Source organism: Pteropus vampyrus, unplaced genomic scaffold (assembly GCF_000151845.1).
Source record: "Pteropus vampyrus isolate Shadow unplaced genomic scaffold, Pvam_2.0 Scaffold67, whole genome shotgun sequence".
NCBI lineage: Eukaryota > Metazoa > Chordata > Mammalia > Chiroptera > Pteropodidae > Pteropus > Pteropus vampyrus.
The window spans coordinates 6993275-6999499 of record NW_011888848.1 but is presented as its reverse complement, the minus strand read 5'-3'; the positions used below and the strand labels follow the sequence as shown (position 1 = coordinate 6999499).

The 6225-nt window shown below is 37.2% G+C and overlaps 1 protein-coding gene across 3 annotated transcripts in view; it reads right to left on the bottom strand.

The window, feature by feature from the left end:
- Nucleotides 1–6225, bottom strand: part of PPP3CA (protein phosphatase 3 catalytic subunit alpha) — a 310822-nt gene that overhangs the window by 144835 nt on the left and 159762 nt on the right. The gene's annotated exons all lie outside the window — the stretch shown is intronic.

The window sequence follows — 6225 nt, the reverse complement described above, 5'->3', positions numbered from 1 at the left end:
TGGATAAACTCTGTGCCCCAAATATGCTAAGCACTATTGTTCTGTCTTGTCCCCCTGTATTATAGCAATTCATTTTTATTTAAAGTATAACAAATTGTAATCAACAGTTGAAATAATTTATTCCTTCAATTTCTTGAAAACTGTTAGGAGCATTCTTAGTATGTTTTCTTCAGTAATAAGAACAAATTCCAGTCAGATGAACTGAAATGCCTGATTTTTTTAAGCCTAATACAGAGGTAGAACAATGTATATAATACAGTGTAATAGCTAAGCATGAGTTATGTAGACAGGTACCTGTTCAAAGCAAGATTGTCAGCTTACTAGCTGTGAACCTCAGACCAGGTACTTAAGACAGTGCTTCCCACAGTGTGGTCCCAGACCACACTGTTAACAATATTCAAATTCTCAGGCCCAATTCCAGACCTGCTAAATCAGAAACTCTGGATGTGGGACTCGGCGGTCTGTGTTTTATGAAGCCCTCAGGTGATTCTGATTCATGCTCAAGTTTGGGAAACACTGACAACTGACAAACCCTAAGACTTCCTTTCCTCATTGGTAAGATGGGCTTTCCTAGGGCCAACCTTGCAAAACCAGAGTAAACAGCTTAGGAAAATGGGCTTTGTCTCTTACACAGTGAATTTTTATCATCATCATCATCATCATCATCATCATCATCATCATTATTAATGGAGGACCCAAATTAATGGGAATAAGTAGATAAATATGATGTGCTGCTACCATAGGCTAGGGCTAACGTGTGCTGACTGCCAGCAGTGGGCAGGGTACCAAAAAAAGGCCTCTGGCTACAGGGCAGGCCCTAAAGATTTGGCTACTAAAATCACAAGTGGGCAAAATGCCCCAGAAGTAATATTTTATCCCCATATAAACTAAGGCCATATTGCTTTGATAGTGACAAACGATAGCATGAGGAGAATAAAGACTGACCTTTAAGGTCTCAAAAGACACTGGATTCTTATCCCCACTTAACTCTCCCCAGAGTAAAGGCCCGGGGAATTCTCCTAATTGACGTCAGCTGCTGTAAAGGAAGGAATGCCGTGACCTTAAACTTGGCCACTGCTCCACTCTCACATCCAGGAACAAAGCCAGAGGGTTCTCCTGGCAACTGCCTGACATGCTAAATGGCAGGAGCAGCCACTGAGGGAATCCTTTGCTGCCCGAGGGACAAATCCCCCACTGCAGGAAACAGACAAACCGGAGAGATTAGCAGTTTGCCCAACTGATGCTGCCCTATCCCCTCAGCCCAGAAAGCTGAAAATGAGTTCTAAATCACTCTATCCAAAAACCTAATCTCCTGGTCTTCTCTGCTTTACAAACGAGGGAAATGTTCTCTGCTAAATCAAAGGGAAAACAGGAAAATGTGAGAACTTCAAGGAGAAATGTAGTAAATTGGACTACTGCCCAAACCATCCTACCATATTCCAGAAATCGTTAATAGATACTGATTAAGTACAAAATAATCAGATGTTTTAACTGTCATTTTTCAAAGGTCCTGTAATCAAAATCAGATCCAAGCCTCTTACCCTGCCAAAGTCATCATCATGGCTTCCCTGGACAAGTAGGAAAGGTTCCTAACCAATCCCTCTCCCACTCATTCCACTCCCCACTCTGTTCCCCTCTACTTGTCTCATCCAGTATGCTATTCTGGACGCAAACCTGATAATGTAGCTCGCCTGTTCAAAGACCCCTTCAACTCCCCAGTGCCCATAGAATAGTATCCGAAAGTTTAAGTGCTGTCTAGAAGAGACCAATATCTGACCCTGGCCATCCAGGCTCAATCTTAACCCCAGCCCACCCTTCACACCCCTCTGGGACTCTGTCTTCCCACAGCAAACCTCCAAGAGCACACTTTGCCATTCTACGAAAAACACCAGTGCTTTTAGTATGCTGTTGTCTCTGCCCAGAATATCTTTCTCTAGCTTTTTCACATGGTATAATTTTACTTATAATACATAATCTAGTTTGAATATAGACTTTGTTGGCCTCCCTGCATTCCTTTTTCTGAGTCTCCACACTAGTGTGTAGGTGCCTCCATTACAGTTCTTAACAAATTATAATTAATTATCTGTTTATATATCTGACTCCCCAACTAGACCTTCTATGCTTCATGTTTTTTATCATTCACTAACTCTTCTGAAAGAGTGCTCAATCCATATTCAGGATAGGTACCATGCCAGCTACTGGTTTCTTCAATTCAAAGATGGAATATAATAATCAATGGACACTGTAACAGAAATCTGAGCCATTTATAAGATAGTAAAAACTTTTGGCTTTAACTATATCTAGTTGGATATTTCTTAATTAGCTTCAATAAATCCAGGTCATATCCTTTCATTTAATCAAGAGTTTGACATACATATCATTGGGAAAATAGCTGTCTGAGTTTTCCTGTTATATTCTGAGCCTTTGGAGAACAGAAATCAGGTCTTATTCTAACCCACAGAGCCTGTACCAAACAAATATTCAATAAGTGTTTGTCAAATTAGATTTCCAAAATGAGTTGTGTCTTCGTTTGGGTTGCTATAACCAAAAACCATAGACTAGGTAGCTTAAACTGCAAATATTTCTACAGTTATGGAGGCTGGCAAGTCCAAGATCAAGGTGATGGCATATTCAGTGTTTGGTGAGGGCCCTATTCCCAGCTTGCAGATGGCCATATTCTTGTTATGTTCTCACTTGGAAGAGAGAGAGAGAGAAGGTTCTCATCTCTTCCTCTTCTTATAAAGGCAGTAATCTCACCCTGCGGGCTCCATCTTCATGACCTCATCTAAACCTAATTAACTCCCAAAAGGCCTCATCACCAAATAGTATCACACTGGGATTCAACACATGAACATTGGGAGACACAAAAATTTAGTCCACAGCAAATCACCATGCTAATATTTGACCACATTCTTTAATGTTCCATTTGTATGTCTGTAAGGAAACAAGGATAATTCACCTCGATTTTCAGAAAAGAGTAAAAGAGGGAAAATGCTTTATTTCACAAAATGCCTCCAACATGGAAACACATTTTTCAAAGTGTATCTCTAAAACAGCTAGCATTCTAATCAGGCAAGTTCATTTAGAGAAAAGAGTAGAATAGGCCGCATATCTCCCTTGTTTTGATTGGGGACCCATAGGCAATCCTCATGTCTGCTCCCGAGGAGAGGGTTTACTGGTTTACCTAAATCCCCGCTCCTGGAGAGCAAGGTATACAACAGAGGCTTCTCTCTTCCCCAGGGATGTGTGCAAGGAGCTAGGTTGAGACAGGCAGCTTCCTGGTCCTTCTGTTTCCTCAAAATAAAATATGCTGAATTTGAAGGGAAAAATAATCCTCAATGAACAGAAACCTTTCATTACTTTATAAACACTTGAGGGAGAAGAGGAGTCAGGCGGTTTTGTACATTTAAACGTCAAAGAAACGCTAAAGGAATGAATGTCCAGATTTCAAATAACTAGAGCACTCATTTCTAATTTTTTCTTAAAATGAAGGCAAAACATGGCACAGATGTTAGCATAACTTCTTTCTAAACATTTGAGAGTGAAACATTTTTATTAATAAAAAGTAGGAGGGGGAGGAGTAGAGGGAAAGCTGGGAATGGCTTTTGTGTATAATTATAAAATAGTTACCATTTGTTTTATTTGAGAGTTTACATATCTACTACACGTAAAAGTTGAATTCTACACGAGAAGTTGCTGGTCAGTTTCTACTCAGACCCATTCGTCTTGCCAGTTTTAGGAATCTGACATGTGCAGGTGAGAGACAATTTCTATTACCACTTCAAAAGCATCACACAGTCAGGCTGCAGGCTTTTTCCTCCCTACAGTAAAAGCCCTTGCTTCTTTCCCCTTAACCTTTTTCACAAGTTCTCATTTATAATTACATTATTTTCCTTCTTCCCCACCTCCTTATCTACTTCCTTCTTCTTCCTCTTCTTTCTTCTCTGAATTGTTGCTTAAGTTCTCCATATTTCTACAGGTAGAATTCTGAACTACATCAAGAATACACTACCCTAAAGATTTTTAAATGTAAACTATGCCTTTTGTTGTATAACCTTGTATCAATAACAAAATTCCACTTTGCTGATTCAGTTACCCAAACAACAAAAATTCTAAATTTAAAAATAAACATTATACTGCTGGTTCAGCTATCCAGATAAATGAAATCTCAGAACATAATTATATATCATAAAATTTTACCAGTAAATTACAAAAAGAATCTTAAAATACAAAGAGATTTTGATTTTCTTTGACCACTGCATCCTGCTTTTAGGGTTCAATCCTCCATGTTTCAGCTTTTGCTCAGAAATTCATGAGGGGAACATAAAGCTATGAATTTAGCTTTCTGGTGAATTATACTCAAAAGCTTTTCTCCCTCCTTTTATCAAAATGTTAAAATAAATTCTTTTTTTTCCCATCCCCTCTGCCACTTTTGTTCCATATCCTTACGTTCCCAGAAAAGAGGGAAAGAGATCATTGCAACAGAATCTACTGGAGGTTCCTTGGGGTCCTGCCTTCATTGTGAAATATAAACACTCCTCCAGGGAAAGGTGTTTCCTGCTTTGGTTATATTTCACTAGTGCCACATTGTCTGTGATGTCTCCATAGCTGCTTCTGTCACTTTCCGAAAAATATTGATTTTAGAAAAAAAAATTTTTTTTTCTCCTCCAGAGAAAGTCATATATAATTGCGTCCTGATTTCCAAAGTCTTTTCATGGCTATATCTCAAAATTTGCCAAATTGTCCACTAGGATCTCACTATAAAGAACCAAGAGTGATCTCTACTAAATACGAGGGCGATTAATCTATGGACTCCAGAAAGATTCCAGGATAAAACATCATAAATCTGACTCTTCCAAAGTTCTCCTTATGTTTTCTTTCAGGACAGTGCCTAATCAAAAAGAGCTGACTGCATCCCAGAAAATATATTGCCCTAAATATCCACTCTACATGGTTTTTTTTAGTTATAATTATCATTTACTGGGCTTATTGGTGAATTTAACATAAATTCATGATTAAAAAGCACACATTACCATGTGAAAGGAAAAAAAAAACTCATAAATAACATATCAAGCCATTCATTCTCACCAAAAACAACAAAGTTTAATAAATAGTAAAGATATTATTTAAATCTAATATATTACCATTAATTTATAAGTGAAATTTATAGTCAATTTTAAAGTAATTTTTTTTGGCTGGTAGATTCCGATCTAATACTTATATACTAAAAAAAATTAGCATATTAGCATCTAAAAAAGTAAAGCATGTTATATTTGTTTTGCCCTTATATTTTCAGTGTCAATAAGGTGGACATAATAATGCATGATTCTATTAACACATGAAAAAGGGGTTCATAGCTACACACAGGATAAGTCTGTGGCTTCATTTACCACTGATCCTACACTAAGTTAACACAACTGGAGCTAATTTCTCCTGCTGCTTGGCCCCAAATACATTCATTATTTTTCTTAATTACAAAAAAGGAAAATAGCATTGCCAACCAAAAATATAAGGTAAATAATGTCAATTTCTCTGAAATAGGAACCATGAGGGACATTTGGACCAAGGAAGGTCTAGTCTGATATTCGAGAGAGATTATCTTTCTCTTAACAGTCACATTCAAATACATATTTGAAGGTGAAGAATATAAGCAATGAAGATTTGAGAGTAAAAAGTAATTAGTATATACGAAATATTTTAAAATTTCCCCTTTATTTTGAAAAGAACAATATTCTGATTTTAATTTTTTTCCTTTGCCAGAATGAAATTAATTGAGAAAAATGTTTTTTAGCTTCTCTAAAAATAAAAACTTGCAAGTTTAGAGAACTGCACAAAGTGTAGATCAAAAAGCCTCTCATATTTGATTCTCTGTACCAAACACATTTTCAGTGTATGGGTTGGAGATAATAAACGCATGACTCCATTTTAACACATGGAAAAGGGGTTCATAGTTACACACAGGGTAAGTCTGTGGCTTGATTTCTTTTTAAGAAATTTAATTCTTATGGTCTAAGAGAAGTGACACTTATGTAAAATATGTATCTGCCCATAAGAAGCAACATCAAAAACGCTTAAAAATTAGGGACACATTTTCTAAGCAGAAAATGTTAGGAGAGAGAAATGTGGCCTTCTCTCTAAAGTTCAGTTGTTCTCTAACTTTAATGTGCATCGGAATCACCTAGACTGCTTGATAAAACAGGCTGTGGGGCCGCATCCCAGAGAATC